Below are 20,082 nucleotides of genomic sequence, written 5' to 3'. Positions count from 1 at the left end.
GGTGAATATTTTAAAGTTTGAAAACTCCACACCTAGACGAATTTCCAAGTGAAACCAGTCAATGTTAGCATATGGAACGAAATTCAAGTGACTGGTAAGTATGGTTAGAATTAATTTTCAGGATCAGTACTGGGCTCAAAGGTGCAGCACTGAGGTCTCTCCTGATAACAGGTGAGAAAATCAGAATTCGTAGTACATCCAGTAAGGGCCACAGAGCTGAGTAGCAGAGAGATGTAAAAAGGGGCACGGCCTGCACCACCTCACTGCAACGCTGCGCAGTGGCACTTCCTTGAAGCACCTGGTGGGCTACTTGGCCCCCACGGTCCCTCAGGTTTGAAGTGGAATTTTTTTCCTAACTTGGGGGCCAATTATGATCGCGGAAGGACTTGCGTCCGTCCGCGATCACTGAGGAGGAGGGGACGTCCGCATGGGCTGCGGAGTCCCCTCCTGTGCGATTAGGATGTGACCGCCACCCTGGTGGTCACATCCTCTATTTTTAACATTGCTGCGGGTGCGGCTTCAAGCTGCACCCGCGGCAATGTTAAAAATGCAGTCATTGCATGTGCATGCAGAAAGAGGCAGGCACCGCACAGTGCCTGCCGCTTTCTGCATGCACATGCAGGGGGGTACCATAGGTACCCCCCATGTGCACCCCCCACACCCCCTTCACCTAGGGGGCCCACAACGGGCCCCCGCAGTGAAGTTCCGTATGCTTTTCCACAGCGGAAAACCGCCGCGGAAAAGCATAATTAAAAGCCCATCCTAATATGGCGGACGGTGTCTGAGAGACACCGTCACCATATTAGAGCTTTTCCGCCGCGGTTGTAATCCGACCGCGGCGGAAAAGCTGCGGACAGAAACCAGGACCCACCAGCCATCCTAATGTGGCGGTGGGTCTTTGGTCAGTCCGCTGCGGTTTTTCCGCATCCTCTGGGCCGGCGGTGGCTTCCGCCGGCCCGAGGATGCGGAAAAACCGCAATCCTAATGAGCCCCTTAATCGTGCCACAGGGTGTATTTGCACACATCACGTCAGGCCCCGTCCCCTCCCTTCACCATTGTGTAAACACACCCTGTCACCATTCTAAGTTGAGAGATTACGTCCCCTTGACTCCTAAGTGTCCCGAGGGTAAAACTAGCCCACTAGGTACCTCCAGTAAGCGCCACAGAGCTGCGTTGCAGAGAGGTGTAAAAAGGGCGTGGCCTCTGAACACCTATCTGCAATGCAGCTCTCTGGCACATACTGGAGATACCTGTTGGGCTATTTGGCCCTCAGGCACCCTAAGTATTTAAAGAGAATTTATTCCCCAACTTAAAATGCGCCACAGGGCACGTTTGCACAGTGGTGAAGGAAGGGGGTGAAACTAGCCCACTAGGTAACTCCAGGAAGTGCCACAGAGCTGCGTTGCAGAGAGGTGTAAAAAGGGGCATGGCCTCTGAACACCTGTCGGCAACGCAGCTCCCTGGCACATTCTAGAGATACCTGTTGGGCCTTTTGGCCCTCAGGGACCCTCAGTATTCAAAGAGAATTTATTCCCCAGCTTAAAACGGCCACAGGGTGCGTTTGCACAGTGGTGAAGGAAGGGGGCCTGGCCTGAGGAGATATGTCTGCAAACACACCCTATGTCGCGTTTTAAGTTAGATAATTAATTCCTCTTCAATCCTGTGAGTCCCTGGGGACCAACTAGCCCACCAGGTACCTCTAGTATGTGTCAGGAGGCTGCAGTGCAGAGAGGTGTTCAGAGGCCACGCCCCTTTTTACAACACTCTGCAAAGCAGCTCCGTGGTTCTTACTGGAGGTACATGGTGGGCTAGTTGGCCCCCAGGGACCCTCAGGATTGACAAGGAATTAATTCCCCAACTTAAACCGCACCACAGGGTGTGTTTGCACACATGTGAACTCAGACCCCTCCTCCTCCCTTCACCACTCTGCAAACGAGCCAGTGGTGCATTTTAAGTTGGGAGATTAAGTCCCCTCGAATCCTGAGGGCCAACTAGCCCACCAGGTACCTCCAGTAAGCACCACGGAGTTGTGCTGCAGAGAGGTGTAATTTTTTGGCCCTGGGGACCCCATCCCCGAGGGCCTGCCCCCAATTTTCTTTTAAAGAATGAAAACATTGTGAAGAGGCCACGTGGTCCTCCTCCTGAGGCCATAATCTGCCCCGGGGGAGTCCATCCCCCGGGGGCACGGCCCTTTTTTAAAAATATTTTTTATTTGGAGGGGGGCTGCCTTGCCCCCCTCCTGTGGCTACTTATGGCTGGGGCTGGCCCTTTTTTTATGTCATTTTGGGGAGGGGGGCTGCTTGGCGCCCTCCCGGGCCACTAATTGCCCCGGGGACCCGATCCCCCGGGCTGGCCCACTCCGTTGGGGACCGTGGGGGGTCCCCGATCCCCCCACAAACCCAGACAGTGCCCCTCATCCTGCGGGAGCCGCCATTGCTTTTCCACATGGGGAGCAGCTAACATGCTGCTCCCCATGTGGAAAAGCATTCTGCGTAGCTATCTCTCTTCCAAATAGCAAAGCAGTTTGCAAAGACAGGGTGGGAGCCTCGAGGCTCCTGCCTGTCATTGCAAATGGCAGTGTCTAGGGGTGGGCACCCCGGGACACTGCAGGACCCGGCCCTGGAGGGTGGTGGTCCTCAGGGACATCAAGGGCTCCAGGAGAGTGGCCGGGCAGCCCCCCTCCCACCTCTTTCAAAGCCCCAGGTGGTGGTGGTCCCTAGGGGGTCCATCACGGACCCCCCAATTTACATATTTAGAGCCCCGGGGAGGTGCCGCTCCCCGGGGTGTGTGGGGGGTTCAAGCCCCCACACAGGTTTTTTAAAATGTATTTAATGAAAAATAAGCCCGGGGGGGTGGTGGTTCCCAGGGCTGCGGGGGGCAGTGTGCACCCCGGAATCTCAATCTAGTTGAGCCCCAAGGGTGGTGGTCCCTGGGGCTTGGGGGGCCTTAGAGGCCCCTCATCATTAAACTTTTATGCCCCGGGGGTGGCGGTCCCCGGGGCTGCGGTGGACCGTGTGCTCCCCACAATATCAATCCAGTTGAGCCCTGAGGGTGGTGGTCCCCGGGGCTCGGGGGGCTTTAGAGGCCCCCCAAAAGTATACTTTTAAGCCCTGGGGTTGGCAGTCCCTGGGACAGTGTGGGGGGTTTGCCCTCGTACACTTTTTTTTACAAACTTGCCCACGGGATTTGGCCCCCCGGGGGCTAATTATCATAGAAACATCCTGCGTGTATTTTGATGATTTTAAAAAAAATTATAATTTGGGGGTTCTTGGGGGTCTTTGTGGGTCCCCCAGAACAGGCCTAGGGGTCAAGGTGTTTCAACCCTGCCCCCTTTTCGCATTTTGCGCGTTTTTTTATATGTTTCTTGTGCCTCGGTTCTACTGAGGCACAAGATGGCTGCCAACACTAGTTTGGAGTGTTGACAGCCAATTAGCATGCAGCTCATGCACTGCAGGGTCCGCGGATCCTCGTCGGATCCCCTGTGGCCATAGATATATATGTACTTTTAAATGTAATTTTCTCAGGAACTACTGAACGGATTTACACCATTTAAGCAAAAGGCACGAGTCTGAACTGAGGACTACAACTTTCCCAAATTTGGTGTAAAACCGTTCAGCCGTTCGGGCGGTAGCTGCGATAAACGGTACCTATGGAAAATTGCATGTGGAAAACACGATTTGGGACCCCCTTTTTTCTCGGCCCGATATACGGCGAAATAAGACTTTAGTATCCCATACAGGAGTGGTCTCTGACGATATAATCCAACAGTATACAAAAATCGTATTGAGATCAATAGTTATGGTTGAGTTTCATTGTTCCCTACTGATAACATTTTGTAGGGAGCTACGCCGATACACGGCATAATGATCTATGACCTTAGGATAACAATGGGCGCATTCTTATGTTGAACTGTGATGCATAAGTGTATGTTTTGCCATTTATAATGAACTAATAACATCATGTTAAAATGGCACCCATGTTTCACTAGGTCGACTTGTCCTTTCTTTATGGTAATGGCTTATGGGCTGGATGCTTTATTAAGGTTGCATTTCTGGGTGTAATGGACACTGAAGAAGGCTTGATGCCGGAACGCGTCTGTCCATGTCGGAATAAAGAAGTTTCCTGAATAACGTTTCACCCCCTGTGAGTGCGGTTGATTTGCTTCTAAGTAGCTGTGACTGAGCTGGATGTTTAGCGGGAGTCCACGACCGCTGGCCGCACCTGCCTGAGAGTGCTTCGTGAAAAGGTGGATAGGGAGCATGTATATATATATATATATATATGTTACTCGCTCTGCAGGGTAATGGTATGACATTGAATGACTTCCTTAAATGGTTGAACACTTGTTCTCCTGATCTGAGTTTTACCATATTACCCAGCAGTGAGAGTACTGACTTTCTTGACTGGACAATAATTCATAATGATTGGAAGTTAGCTCCTAAGCTTTATACCAAGCCAATGTCTCATAATACCCTTTTGGAATGTACAAGACATCACCCAAGGGGCCTTAAGGATGGCCCCCCCTTTGGTCAGTTCTTGCGTATATTCAGGAACTACCATTTCAAGGAGGATTATTTCAGAGAGACGGAAATATTGGCTAAAACACTGGAACATAGTGGTTACCCAAAATGACTGATTAAACGGTCGCTCAAGAGGGCTTGGTATAACAAATGGGAGTTTTTGTTGACACCACGTACTCCTAAACCATCTGGACGGGTTCCTTGTGTTACCACCTTTGGGATAAAAAAAACCAAATTGTAAAGATTGTGAAACAACATTGGCCCCTGGTGCAGGCAGTTGGAATTACCAAAGAAATGCCTCTTTGTTCTTTTAACCCTTTCGATGCTGATGACGAGCTGGGCTCGTCATGGTGCACAGTGGTCGTGTGCTGATGACGAGCCCAGCTCGTCATGAGCCCCACCCTCGGGGGGCAAATCGGCCCGTTATTTCAGCCGTTTTGCCCCCGGGGGGGGCAGAAATAAACCACTGGCACCAGGGATTTTTTGGTTTGTGCAATGTTTGTTTTGGGAAGCGACCCCTTGGGTAAGGGTCACTTCCAGGGGGCCTTGATTTTGTCGCTCATTTTCTGTCCCCCCTGGGGGCAAATCGGCCCTTTTTTTTGCCGTTTTGTCCCCGGGGGGGGGGGGGGCAGAAAATGCCCACTAGCACCAGGGATCTTGAAATTAGCTTTTAGGAAGTGACCCCTTGGGCAAGGGTCGCTTCCAGGTGGTCAGCCATTTTATTTTCGATTTTCTGCTCCCCCTGGGGGCAAATCGGCCCGTTATTTCGGCCGTTTTGCCCCCGGGGGGGGCAGAAATAAACCACTGGCACCAGGGTTTTTTTATTAGGGCAATGTTTGTTTTGGGAAGCGACCACTTGGGTAAGGGTCGCTTCCAGGGGGCCTTGATTTTGTTGTTTATTTTCTGTCCCCCCCCTTGGGGCAAATAGGGCCGTTTTTTTTGCCGTTTTGCCCCCGGGGGGGGGGGGCAGAAAATGCCCACTAGCACCAAGGATTTTGAAATTAGCTTTTAGGAAGTGACCCCTTGGGCAAGGTTCGCTTCCAGGTGGGCTGTGATAATCTTTTTATTTTTCTGCCCCCCCCTCTGTGAGAATGTAAATGTGGGGTGCAAATTTGTGTGTTTCTTTCAATTGTTATATTGTTTGTGAAATGTGGTTGTCATTTTTTTATCTTCTCTATTTTTGTCTTGTTCCAGGCTTTTGCTGTTTGGATTGTTGTATTTTGTGGGTCTGTTACTGCTGGTTTTGCAGCTTGTGTAGTTGCTTGTGCTTGGTAAGTGAATGTATTTTGTACTACTTTCCCTTGATGTTTGTCTTTTTGAAAAAGGTTGTACTTATAGCAGTTTGTGTGGCTCTGTGTTTTTTTTTTTCTTCAGCATTAGTGTTTGATGTGCACTTTGATTTCTAATCTGGTTTTTTTCTTCTTTTCTTTCTAGTGGGATATCATTTCTTTTTGCTGTGTCTCAGCAGAGTAGGTGCTGGTGAGTGTAGCTGTATTTGGTAAGAGTGAAATTTTTTGGATTGTATTGATCTTTGTGTGAAAGCCTTACCTTGTTTACTTCTTACTTTGCACAGTGTAGGTTGTTGTTCACTTGTGTGTGCTGTCTTCTTGCTTTGTAAGGATAATGGCTAGTCGCAGGATTACTGCTCAGCAGGTTCTTAGTTTGCTTTTTGAGTCTTACTCTGACCATGGTTCAGAGACTGACTCCGATTCGGAGCTGGAGGTTGGTGGAGAAGATTCAGGCAGTGAGTTTTCTCTTTGCCTGGATTCATCATCATCGGATGATGAATCTTCTTCTAGTGCTGATGAAGTGCCTATGGTAGCGGAGGACATTGGTGCGCCGGTAGTGGGCCAAGAGGCATCTGTGCTGCTTCCTAGGGCTGCAAGGTTTCCTTTCTTTTTACGTCGGCTTGAGGCAGGTGGGCTGCAGCCTGCGCCCAAAAGACTTCACATTGCTGTGGTGCGCAAAGAGGCATCTGGAGCTGTTAGGCCTCCTATTGTTGTAGAGCGGCAAGATGCATCAGGGCCTGATTTGTTTTCTGGTGGTGTAGTGCAGCAAGAAGCTTCTCAGGCTGTTGGGCTTCCCGTTGGTGAAGTGCTGCAAGAGGCACCAGGGGCTGTTAGGCTTCCCATTGTTGTAGAGCAGCAAGGTGCATCTGGACCTGCTTTGTTTCCCGGTGGTGTAGTGCAGCAAGAGCCTTCTGGGGATGCTATGTTTTCTGTTGATGATGTGCAGCCAGAAGTATCTGTGGCTGTTAGGCTTCCAGTACGTGTACAGCAACAAGTGGCTTCTGGTCTGCAGGCTGGGGTGGCTGCTCCCCCCGTTGATGGGGATAGCCTCTGGGTTCCCCCTGGCATGGTGCAGCCGGCATTGCCAGAGTTCACTGGTGTTCCTGGGTGTAGAGTGAATACTGAGAATTTTCAGCCAATACATTTTTTTCAGTTGTTTATGGACGATGTGTTTTTGCAAGAGATTGTTGAGCAAACCAATTTGTATGCAGAACAGTTTTTGAGGGACAACAGTGCCAGTCTTAATCCCCATTCTAGAGCTACCCTGTGGACTCCCACAAATGTTGAAGAGATGAAGAAGTTTTTGGGATTAACTTTTTTGATGGGCTTGCTAAGGAAGCCATCAATGTCTTCATATTGGTCCACTAGTCCCTTGATGACAACAGCTATATTTCCAGCAGTCATAAGTCGTGATCGGTTTTTGCTTCTTCTTCGGATGTTGCATTTTGTTGATAATGGTTTAGCCTTGGCACGCGATCACCCTGATTGTGACCGTCTGTTTAAAATTCGGCCTGTCCTTGATCACTTTGTTGATCGTTTTTCTGAGATCTTTGCTCCTGGAAAAGAAATTGCAGTGGATGAGTCTTTGCTATTGTTCAAGGGCCGCTTGGTTTTTAGGCAGTATATTCCTAGTAAGAGGGCACGCTATGGAATCAAACTGTATATGTTGTGTGACAGTGAGACTGGATATGTCTACAATTTCAGGGTGTACACTGGTAAGGAGTCCAGCATTAACCCTCCTGGTTTCCTTCCACTTTTGGAGTGACTGAGAAAATTGTGTGGCCACCATTTGTATGTAGATAACTTCTACACTGGTATGCGGTTGTTCAAGGAGTTGGCCAAAGTGGGCACTGTTGCTTGTGGCACAATGCGCAGTAACCGGAAAGGTTTCCCAAAGGAATTTGTTTGCAAAAGGCTTGTGCGGGGACAGTCTACTGCATTGCGATGTGGGGAGCTTCTGGCTGTGAAGTTTTCAGACAAGAGAGATGTGTACATGCTGACTACTATCCATGACGAAAGTACTGTACCTCAGCCTGTTTGGGGTCAGGTTGCTGAAGTGCGCAAACCTGTGTGCATTGTAGATTACAATAAGTACATGGGTGGTGTTGACAGAGTAGATCAGAGGTTGGAACCTTATGATGCTGTTCGAAAGGCTTACGTTTGGTACAAGAAGTTGGCTATTCATCTTTTCCATTTGGCATCCTTCAATGCTTTTGTTGTGTTCAAGAAGTCTTGTCCTGAGTCGAAGATGCCTTTTGTTAAGTTTCAGGAGTCTGTAATAGGCAGCCTTGTACTAGTGGAGCAGGCAAGTGTTCCTAGATTTGGAGTGGTGGAGGATGTGGCGAGATTAAAAGATCGCCACTTTGCTGAATTCATTCCTCCCACTAGCGCAAAAGACTTTCCGACTAGAAGATGCAGAGTCTGTTGGCGCAGAGGCGTGCGGAAGGAGTCTCGTATGTACTGCCCTGACTGTCCTTCTAAGCCTGGATTGTGTCTGTCTGCTTGTTTTAAATCATACCACACGAAAAAGAAGTTTTGGGAGTTTTAATGAGCTGTAAAGTGAATTGCCTGGTCTGTATTCTGTTAAAAAATTTGGTTTGTTTCAAGGTTTGGCTTTAGTGCAATGTGTTTAGTTTTAGAATTTGTGTAAGCTGATTTGTAGGTATTTCCATTTGTTTAGTGTTTTTTTTAAAAGAACAATTCTAAATGTGATTGTGGTGTGTGCAGGCTGGTGCTTGGATGGCGGTGTGCGTGGACTGGCGCTTGGCTGGAGGTGTGTGTGGATTGGTGCCTCCCTGTCAGAGTGCATGGTTTGGTGTTTTGCGGGTGGTGTGTGTGGATTTTTGTTTGGCAGGCGGTGTGCATGGTTAAGTGCTTGGCTGGCAGTGTGAGTAGATGGTGCTTGGCTGGTGGAGTGCAAGGATTGGTGTTTGGCTGGTGGTGTGTGTGCACTGGTGGTTGGCTGGTGGGCTGCGTGGACTGGTGCTTGGCTGGTGGTGTGTGTGCAGTGGTGCTTGGCTGGTGGTGTGTGTGCAGTGGTGCTTGGCTGGTGGTGTGTGTGGAGTGGCGCTTGGCTGGATGGTGAGCGTGGAGTGGTACTTGGCTGTCTGTGCACGGAGTGCTGCTTGGCTGGCGGTGTGTGTGGAGTGGTGCATGGCTGGATGGTGTGCGTGGAGCGATACTTGGCTGTCTCTGCACGGAGTGGTGTTTGGCTGGCGGTGTGCGTGGAGTGGCGCTTGGCTTGCGGTGTGCTTGGAGTGGTTTTTGGCTGGCGGTGTGCGTGGAGTGGTACTTGGTTGTCGGTGTGCGCTGAGTGATGTTTGGCTGGCGGTGTGCATGGTCTGGTGCTTGGATGGTGATGTGGGTGGTCTGGCGCTCGGCTGGCGGTGTGTGAGTACAAACTTTCTGTTGGTCACTACATACACTGCTAGTTGAGTGGTACTCTACGCAGTCCATCATTTTGTGTAGTTGCTGTGGCAGATATATGGGCGTGTGAAAGTGATGGGCCCTTGAATGGCACTGTCTGCTAGTGTTGTAATGTGATGGGTCCGCGGCTGGCGGTGTGAATGTTTTGTATGTGTCACACGTACGAAAGGTGTATGAATGGCCTGTAAAGAGGTTGGTGCCTTGACGTGGCTTTACAGCTCACGAGCTGTGAGTCAGTGGTTCAGTTTATCATACTTTCAATTATACGCAGTGTATTTCATTTTTGTGAAATTACTTGCAAATAAAATTGTATGTATTGAATCATCACTCATCCTCGTGCCAAATCCAACCAGTATGTGTGTGTGTTTGCAGTTTAGATGGCTGTCCAGTAATATTTGTTTTTGTTTTCCCTTTTAGAAGTAGGGTGCACCTTGTCCCTTTTTGTGAATGTTGTAATGTGTTGCTTTTCCTTCCGGATGGTGTCAATGGTCTGGTGTGTAACAGGTATGAAAGGTGCGTGAATGGCCTGTAAAACGGTTGGTGCCTTGTCGTGGCTTTACAGCTCACGTTTTTTTGTGTGGGAAAGCGTGGCGTCACTGGGCTCACACAAATTTCCTCCCACCCAGCGTTCCCCCAGGTCTCCCGATAAAAATGGTACCTCACTTGCGTGGTTAGGCATAGTGGCTGCAACAGGAAAAGGACCAAATCGTATGGTGGAGACATTACAATAACCAATAGCAAGATTACCTTCTTTTTTGGGGGGGGGGGGGCTGAGTTTTTGGACCGGGGCTCGGCGGGCATCTTTGGAAACTACCAAACCCAAACAGTTCTGAAAACTAGACACCCGGAGTCCAGGGAGGTATGGCATGCGTGGGTCCCCCAATGTTTTCCAACCCAGAAATCCTTTCAAACCATAAATTTAGGTTAAATAAACAGTTTTTCATACATTTTTGCGTGGGATCGCCGTGTCGGCACAAATGTCCTACCACCCAGCATTCCCCTTGTTCTCCCGAGTAAAATGATACCTCACTTGTGTGGGTGGGCCAAAGGCCTGTGACTAAGCAGGGGGGCTTAACTTGTAACACTTAAATACTACCTTTTTCAACATTCATTTTTGGCCTGTTCTGCTTTGGGGCACCCACACAAGTGAGGTATCCTTTTACTCAGGAGAACAAGGGGAGCGCTGGGTGGTAGGACATTTTTGCCGGCACGGTGATCCCACGCAAAAAAGTTTGGAAAAGTGATTATTTTTCCTAATTTTAAGGTTTGCAAGGTGTTCAGGGTTAGGAAAACGTTCGGGGACCCACGCATGCCATACCTCCCTGGACTCCCCCGGGTGTCTTGTTTTCAGAACTGTTTTGGTTTGGTAGTTTCCAAAGATGCCCGCCGAGCCCCGGTCAAAAAACTCAGCCCCCCCCCCAAAAAAGAAGGTAATCTTGCTATTGGTTATTGTAATGTCTCCACCGTACGATTTGGACCTTTTCCTGTTGCAGCCACTATGCCTAACCACGCAAGTGAGGTACCATTTTTATCGGGAGACCTAGGGGAACGCTGGGTGGGTGGAAATTTGTTGATCCACGCAGATTCCGGAACTTTCCACAACAGAAATGTGAGAAAAATGCATTTTTTTTCCAATTTCTAAGCTTTGCAAGGGATTCTGGGTAAGAGAACCTGGGGGTAGACAGTCGAGTCACCCCATCCTGAATTTCCCTGGGTGTCTACTTTTCAAAAATATATAGGTTTGCTAGGTTTCCCTAGGTGCCGGCAGAGCTAGGGTTAAAAAACAAAAGGTAGTCTCTTTGCCCAAAAAGGGCACGATTTCACTGCAAAATTGAGTTGTGACCACGTTGCGTTTTGCGCTGCTTCCTGTCGCAGGCACTATTCAGACCCAGGCAAGTGAGGTAGCATTTTTTTCAGGAGACCCGGGGGAACGCTGGGTGGGTAGAAATTTGTTGATCCACGCAGATTCCGGAACTTTCCACCACAGAAATGTGAGGAAAATGCGTTTTTTTTCTCCAATTTCTTAGGCTTGGTAGGGATTCTGGGTAAGAGAACCTGGGGGTAGGCAGTCGAGTCACCCCATCCTGAATTCCCCTGGGTGTCTACTTTTCAAAAATATATAGGTTTGCTAGGTTTCCCTAGGTGCCGGCAGAGCTAGGGTTCAAAAACAAAAGGTAGTCTCTTTGCCCAAAAAGGGCACAATTTTACTGCAAAATTGAGTTGTGACCACGTTGCGTTTTGCGCTGCTTCCTGTTGCAGGCACCATTCAGACCCAGGCAAGTGAGGTAGCATTTTTTTCAGGAGACCCAGGGGAACGCTGGGTGGGTGGAAATTTGTTGATCCACGCAGATTCCGGAACTTTCCACCACAGAAATGTGAGGAAAATGCATTTATTTTTCCAATTTCTTAGCTTTGCAAGGGATTCTGGGTAAGAGAACCTGGGGGTAGGCAGTCGAGTCACCCCATCCTGAATTCCCCTGGGTGTCTACTTTTCAAAAATGTATAGGTTTGCTAGGTTTCCCTAGGTGCCGGCAGAGATAGGGCTCAAAAACAAAAGGTAGTCTTTTCCTCCAAAATGGGCAAGATTTCACTGGGAAATTGAGGTGCGTCCACGTTGCGTTTTGCGCTGTTTCCTGTCGCAGCCACTATGCCTACCCACGCAAGTGAGGTACCATTGTTTTCGGGAGACCTGGGGGAACGTTGGGTGGGTGGAAATTTGTTGATCCACGCAGATTACAGAACTTTCCACCACAGAAATGTGAGGAAAATGTTTTTTTTTCTCCAATTTTTAGCTTTGCAGGGGATTCTGGGTAAGAGAACCTGGGGGCAGGCAGTCGAGTCACCCCATCCTGAATTCCCCTGGGTGTCTACTTTTTAAAAATATATAGGTTTGCTAGGTTTCCATAGGTGCCGGCAGAGCTAGGGTTCAAAAACAAAAGGTAGTCTCTTTGCCCAAAAAGGGCACAATTTCACTGCAAAATTGAGTTGTGACCATGTTGCGTTTTGCGCTGTTTCCTGTCGCAGGCACTATTCAGAACCAGGCAAGTGAGGTAGCATTTTTTTTCGGGAGACCCGGGGGAATTCTGGGTGGGTGGAAATTTGTTGATCCACGCAGATTCCGCAACTTTCCACCACAGAAATGTGAGGAAAATGCGTTTTGTTTTCCAATTTCTAAGATTTGCAAGGGATTCTGGGTAGGAGAACCTGGGGGTAGGCAGTCGAGTCACCCCATCCTGAATTCCTCTGGGTGTCTACTTTTCAAAAATATATAGGTTTGCTAGGTTTCCCTAGGTGTCAGCAGAGCTAGGGTTCAAAAACAAAAGGTAGTCTCTTTGCCCATAAAGGGCACAATTTCACTGAAAAATTGAGTTGTGACCACGTTGCGTTTTGCGCTGTTTCATGTCGCTGCCACTATGCCTAACAACGCAAGTGAGGTACCATTCTTTTGGGGGTACCTGGGGGAACGCTGGGTGGGTGAAATTTGTTGATCCACGCAGATTCCAGAACTTTCCATCACAGAAATGTGAGGAAAATGTGTTTTTATTTGTCATATTTTTAGATTTGCAAGGGATTCTGGGTAACAAAACCTGGGGGTAGGCAGACAAGTCACCCCATCCTGAATTCCCCTGGGTGGCTAGTTTTCAAAAATGTATAGGTTTGCTAGGTTTCCCTAGGTGCTGGCAGAGATAGGGCTCAAAAACAAAAGGTAGTCTTTTCCTCCAAAATGGGCAACATTTCACTGGGAAATTGAGGTGCGTCCACGTTGCGTTTTGCGCTGTTTACTGTCGCAGCCACTATGCCTACCCACGCAAGTGAGGTACCATTGTTTTTGGGAGACCTGGGGGAACGTTGGGTGTGTGGAAATTTGTTGATCCACGCAGATTCCAGAACTTTCCACCACAGAAATGTGAGGAAAATGCTTTTTTTTCCAATTTCTTAGCTTTGCAGGGGATTCTGGGTAAGAGAACCTTTGGGTAGGCAGTCGAATCACCCCATCCTGTATTCCCCTGGGTGTCTACTTTTCAAAAATATATAGGTTTGCTAGGTTTCCCTAGGTGCCGGCAGAGCTAGGGTTCAAAAACAAAAGGTAGTCTCTTTGCCCAAAAAGGGTACGATTTCACTGCAAAATTGAGTTGTGACCACGTTGCGTTTTGCGCTGCTTCCTGTCGCAGGCACTATTCAGACCCAGGCAAGTGAGGTAGCATTTTTTTCAGGAGACCCGGGGGAACGCTGGGTGTGTGGAAATTCGTTAATCCACGCAGATTCCGGAACTTTCCACCACAGAAATGTGAGGATAATGCGTTTTTTTCCAATTTCTTAGCTTTGCCAGGGATTCTGGGTAAGAGAACCTAGGGGTAGGCAGTCGAGTCACCCCATCCTGAATTCCCCTGGGTGTGTACTTTTAAAAAATATATAGGTTTGCTAGGTTTCCCTAGGTGCCGGTAGAGCTAGGGTTCAAAAACAAAAGGTTGTCTATTTCCCCAAAAAGGGCACGATTTCACTGCAAAATTGAGTTGTGACCACGTTGCGTTTTGCGCTGCTTCCTGTCGCAGGCACTATTCAGACCCAGGCAAGTGAGGTAGCATTTTTTTCAGGAGACCCGGGGAAACGCTGGCTGGGTGGAAATTTGTTGATCCATGCAGATTCCGGAACTTTCCACCACAGAAATGTGAGGAAAATGCGTTTTTTTTCCCAATTTCTTAGATTTGCTGGGGATTCTGGGTAAGAGAACCTGGGGGGATGGCAGTTGAGTCACCCCATCCTGAATTCCCCTGGGTGTCTACTTTTCAAAAATATATAGGTTTGCTAGGTTTCCCTAGGTGCCGGCAGAGCTAGGGTTCAAAAACAAAAGGTAGTCTCTTTGCCCAAAAAGGGTACGATTTCACTGCAAAATTGAGTTGTGACCACGTTGCGTTTTGCGCTGCTTCCTGTTGCAGGCACTATTCAGACCCAGGCAAGTGAGGTAGCATTTTTTTCAGGAGACCCGGGGGAACGCTGGGTGGGTAGAAATTTGTTGATCCACTCAGATTCCGGAACTTTCCACCACAGAAATGTGAGGAAAATGCGTTTTTTTTCTCCAATTTCCTAGCCTTGGTAGGGATTCTGGGTAAGAGAACCTGGGGGTAGGCAGTCGAGTCACCCCATCCTGAATTCCCCTGGGTGTCTACTTTTCAAAAATATATAGGTTTGCTAGGTTTCCCTAGGTGCCGGCAGAGCTAGGGTTCAAAAACTAAAGGTAGTCTCTTTGCCCAAAAAGGGCACAATTTTACTGCAAAATTGAGTTGTGACCACGTTGCGTTTTGCGCTGCTTCCTGTTGCAGGCACCATTCAGACCCAGGCAAGTGAGGTAGCATTGTTTTTCAGGAGACCCGGGGGAACGCTGGGTGGGTGGAAATTTGTTGATCCACGCAGATTCCGGAACTTTCCACCCCCGAAATGTGAGGAAAATGCATTTATTTTTCCAATTTCTTAGCTTTGCAAGGGATTCTGGGTAAGAGAACCTGGGGGTAGGCAGTCGAGTCACCCCATCCTGAATTCCCCTGGGTGTCTACTTTTCAAAAATGTATAGGTTTGCTAGGTTTCCCTAGGTGCCGGCAGAGCTAGGGCTCAAAAACAAAAGGTAGTCTTTTCCTCCAAAATGGGCAGGATTTCACTGGGAAATTGAGGTGCGTCCACGTTGTGTTTTGCGCTGTTTCCTGTCGCAGCCACTATGCCTACCCACGCAAGTGAGGTACCATTGTTTTCGGGAGACCTGGGGGAACGTTGGGTGGGTGGAAATTTGTTGATCCACGCAGATTCCAGAACTTTCCACCACAGAAATGTGAGGAAAATGTTTTTTTTTTCCAATTTCTTAGCTTTGCAGGGGATTCTGGGTAAGAGAACCTGGGGGCAGGCAGTCGAGTCATCCCATCCTGAATTTCCCTGGGTGTCTACTTTTCAAAAATATATAGGTTTGCTAGGTTTCCATAGGTGCCGGCAGAGCTAGGGTTCAAAAACAAAAGGTAGTCTCTTTGCCCAAAAAGGGCACAATTTCACTGCAAAATTGAGTTGTGACCATGTTGCGTTTTGCGCTGTTTCCTGTCGCAGGCACTATTCAGAACCAGGCAAGTGAGGTAGCATTTTTTTTGGGAGACCCGGGGGAATGCTGGGTGGGTGGAAATTTGTTGATCCACGCAGATTCCAGAACTTTCCATCACAGAAATGTGAGGAAAATGTGTTTTTATTTGTCATATTTTTAGATTTGCAAGGGATTCTGGGTAACAAAACCTGGGGGTAGGCAGACAAGTCACCCCATCCTGAATTTCCCTGGGTGGCTAGTTTTTAAAAATGTATAGGTTTTCTAGGTTTCCCTAGGTGCTGGCAGAGATAGGGCTCAAAAACAAAAGGTAGTCTTTTCCTCCAAAATGGTCAACATTTCACTGGGAAATTGAGGTGCGTCCACGTTGCGTTTTGCGCTGTTTACTGTCGCAGCCACTATGCCTACCCACGCAAGTGAGGTACCATTGTTTTTGGGAGACCTGGGGGAACGTTGGGTGTGTGGAAATTTGTTGATCTACGCAGACTCCAGAACTTTCCACCACAGAAAAGGTTGTCTATTTCCCCAAAAAGGGCACGATTTCACTGCAAAATTGAGTTGTGACCACGTTGCGTTTTGCGCTGCTTCCTGTCGCAGGCACTATTCAGACCCAGGCAAGTGAGGTAGCATTTTTTTCAGGAGACCCGGGGAAACGCTGGCTGGGTGGAAATTTGTTGATCCATGCAGATTCCGGAACTTTCCACCACAGAAATGTGAGGAAAATGCGTTTTTTTCCCAATTTCTTAGATTTGCTGGGGATTCTGGGTAAGAGAACCTGGGGGGATGGCAGTTGAGTCACCCCATCCTGAAGTCCCCTGGGTGTCTACTTTTCAAAAATATATAGGTTTGCTAGGTTTCCCTAGGTGCCGGCAGAGCTAGAGTTCAAAAACAAAAGGTAGTCTCTTTGCCCAAAAAGGGTACGATTTCACTGCAAAATTGAGTTGTGACCACGTTGCGTTTTGCGCTGCTTCCTGTCGCAGGCACTATTCAGACCCAGGCAAGTGAGGTAGCATTTTTTTCAGGAGACCCGGGGGAACGCTGGGTGGGTAGAAATTTGTTGATCCACTCAGATTCCGGAACTTTCCACCACAGAAATGTGAGGAAAATGCGTTTTTTTTCTCCAATTTCTTAGCCTTGGTAGGGATTCTGGGTAAGAGAACCTGGGGGTAGGCAGTCGAGTCACCCCATCCTGAATTCCCCTGGGTGTCTACTTTTCAAAAATATATAGGTTTGCTAGGTTTCCCTAGGTGCCGGCAGAGCTAGGGTTCAAAAACAAAAGGTAGTCTTTTCCTCCAAAATGGGCAGGATTTCACTGGGAAATTGAGGTGCGTCCACGTTGCGTTTTGCGCTGCTTCCTGTTGCAGCCACTATGCCTACCCACGCAAGTGAGGTACCATTGTTTTTGGGAGACCTGGGGGAACGTTGAGTGGGTGGAAATTTGTTGATCCACGCAGATTCCAGAACTTTCCACCACAGAAATGTGAGGAAAATGTTTTTTTTTTCCAATTTCTTAGATTTGCTGGGGATTCTGGGTAAGAGAACCTGGGGGGATGGCAGTTGAGTCACCCCATCCTGAAGTCCCCTGGGTGTCTACTTTTCAAAAATATATAGGTTTGCTAGGTTTCCCTAGGTGCCGGCAGAGCTAGAGTTCAAAAACAAAAGGTAGTCTCTTTGCCCAAAAAGGGTACGATTTCACTGCAAAATTGAGTTGTGACCACGTTGCGTTTTGCGCTGCTTCCTGTCGCAGGCACTATTCAGACCCAGGCAAGTGAGGTAGCATTTTTTTCAGGAGACGCGGGGAAACGCTGGCTGGGTGGAAATTTGTTGATCCATGCAGATTCCGGAACTTTCCACCACAGAAATGTGAGGAAAATGCGTTTTTTTCCCAATTTCTTAGATTTGCAAGGGATTCTGGGTAAGAGAACCTGGGGGTAGGCAGTCGAGTCACCCCATCCTGAATTCCCCTGGGTGTCTACTTTTCAAAAATGTATAGGTTTGCTAGGTTTCCCTAGGTGCCGGCAGAGCTAGGGCTCAAAAACAAAAGGTAGTCTTTTCCTCCAAAATGGGCAGGATTTCACTGGGAAATTGAGGTGCGTCCACGTTGCGTTTTGCGCTTTTTCCTGTCGCAGCCACTATGCCTACCCACGCAAGTGAGGTACCATTGTTTTTGGGAGACCTGGGGGAACGTTGAGTGGGTGGAAATTTGTTGATCCACGCAGATTCCAGAACTTTCCACCACAGAAATGTGAGGAAAATGTTTTTTTTTTCCAATTTCTTAGCTTTGCAGGGGATTCTGGGTAAGAAAACCTGGGGGTAGGCAGTCGAGTCACCCCATCCTGAATTCCCCTGGGTGTCTACTTTTTTAAAAATAGGTTTGCTAGGTTTCCCTAGGTGCCGGCAGAGCTAGGGTTTAAAAACAAAAGGTAGTCTCTTTGCCCAAAAAGGGCACAATTTCACTGCAAAATTGAGTTGTGACCATGTTGCGTTTTGCGCTGTTTCCTGTTGCAGGCACTATTCAGAACCAGGCAAGTGAGGTAGCATTTTTTTTGGGAGACCCAGGGGAAGGCTGGGTGGGTGGAAATTTGTTGATCCACGCAGATTCCAGAACTTTCCATCACAGAAATGTGAGGAAAATGTGTTTTTATTTGTCATATTTTTACATTTGCAAGGGATTCTGGGTAACAAAACCTGGAGGTAGGCAGACAAGTCACCCTATCCTGAATTTCCCTGGGTGGCTAGTTTTCAAAAATGTATAGGTTTTCTAGGTTTCCCTAGGTGCTGGCAGAGATAGGGCTCAAAAGCAAAAGGTAGTCTTTTCCTCCAAAATGGGCAACATTTCACTGGGAAATAAGGTGCGTCCACGTTGCGTTTTGCGCTGTTTACTGTCGCAGCCACTATGCCTACCCATGCAAGTGAGGTACCATTGTTTTTGGGAGACCTGGGGGAACGTTGGGTGTGTGGAAATTTGTTGATCTACGCAGATTCCAGAACTTTCCACCACAGAAATGTGAGGAAAATGCTTTTTTTCCCAATTTCTTAGCTTTGCAGGGGATTCTGGGTAAGAGAACCTTTGGATAGGCAGTCGAATCACCCCATCCTGAATTCCCCTGGGTGTCTACTTTTCATAAATATATAGGTTTGCTAGGTTTCCCTAGGTGCCGGCAGAGCTAGGGTTCAAAAACAAAAGGAAGTCTCTTTGACCAAAAAGGGCACAATTTCACTGCAAAATTGAGTTTTGACCATGTTGCGTTTTGCGCTGTTTCCTGTCGCAGGCACTATTCAGAACCAGGCAAGTGAGGTAGAATTTTTTTTGGGAGACCCGGAGGAATGCTGGGTGGGTGGAAATTTGTTGATCCACGCAGATTCAGCAACTTTCCACCACAGAAATGTGAGGAAAATTCGTTTTTTTCCAATTTCTAAGCTTTGCAAGGGATTCTGGGTAAGAGAACCTGGGGGTAGGCAGTCGAGTCACCCCATCCTAAATTCCCCTTGGTGTCTAATTTTAAAAAATATATAGGTTTGCTAGGTTTCCTTAGGTGTCAGCAGAGCTAGGGTTCAGAAACAAAAGGTAGTCTCTTTGCCCAAAAAGGACAAAATTTAACTGAAAAATTGAGTTGTGACCACGTTGCGTTTTGCGCTGTTTCATGTCGCTGCCACTATGCCTTACAATGCAAGTGAGGTACCATTCTTTTCGGGGGACCTGGGGGAACGCTGGGTGGGTGGAAATTTGTTGATCCACGCAGATTTCAGAACTTTCCACCACAGAAATGTGAGGAAAATGTGTTTTTTTGTCATATTTTTAGCTTTGCAAGGGATTCTGGGTAACAAAACCTGGGGGTAGGCAGACGAGTCACCCCATCCTGAATTTCCCTGGGTGTCTAGTTTTGAAAAATGTATAGGTTTGCTAGGTTTCCCTAGGTGCTGGCAGAGCTAGGGCTCAAAAAGAAAAGGTAGTCTTTTCCTCTAAAATGGGCAAGATTTCACTGGGAAATTGAGGTGCGTCCACGTTGCGTTTTGCGCTATTTCCTGTTGCAGCCACTATGCCTACCCACGCAAGTGAGGTACCATTGTTTTCGGGAGACCTGGGGGAACGTTGGGTGGGTGGAAATTTGTTGATCCACGCAGATTCCAGAACTTTCCACCACAGAAATGTGAGGAAAATGCTTTTTTTTCCAATTTCTTAGATTTGTAGGGGATTCTGGGTAAGAGAACCTAGGGGTAGGCAGTCGAGTCACCCCATCCTGAATTCCCCTGGGTGTCTACTTTTCAAAAATATATAGGTTTGCTAGGTTTCCCTAGGTGCCGGCAGAGCTAGGGTTTAAAAACAAAAGGTAGTCTCTTTGCCCAAAAAGGGCACATTTTCACTGCAAAATTGAGTTGTAACCATGTTGCGTTTTGCGCTGTTTCCTGTCGCAGGCACTATTCAGAACCAGGCAAGTGAGGTAGAATTTTTTTTGGGAGACCCGGGGGAATGCTGGGTGGGTGGAAATTTGTTGATCCACGCAGATTCCGGAACTTTCCACCACAGAAATGTGAGGAAAATTAGGTTTTTTTTCCAATTTCTAAGCTTTGCAAGGGATTCTGGGTAAGAGAACCTGGGGGTAAGCAGTCGAGTCACCCCATCCTGAATTCCCCTAGGTGTCTACTTTTCAGAAATATATAGGTTTGCTAGGTTTCCCTAGGTGTCAGCAGAGCTAGGGTTCAAAAACAAAAGGTAGTCTCTTTGCCCAAAAAGGGCACTATTTCACTGAAAAATTGAGTTGTGACCACA

Source organism: Lissotriton vulgaris, chromosome 2_1 (genome assembly GCF_964263255.1).
Source record: "Lissotriton vulgaris chromosome 2_1, aLisVul1.2, whole genome shotgun sequence".
Lineage (NCBI taxonomy): Eukaryota > Metazoa > Chordata > Amphibia > Caudata > Salamandridae > Lissotriton > Lissotriton vulgaris.
Note: the sequence above shows the minus strand (reverse complement) of the source record.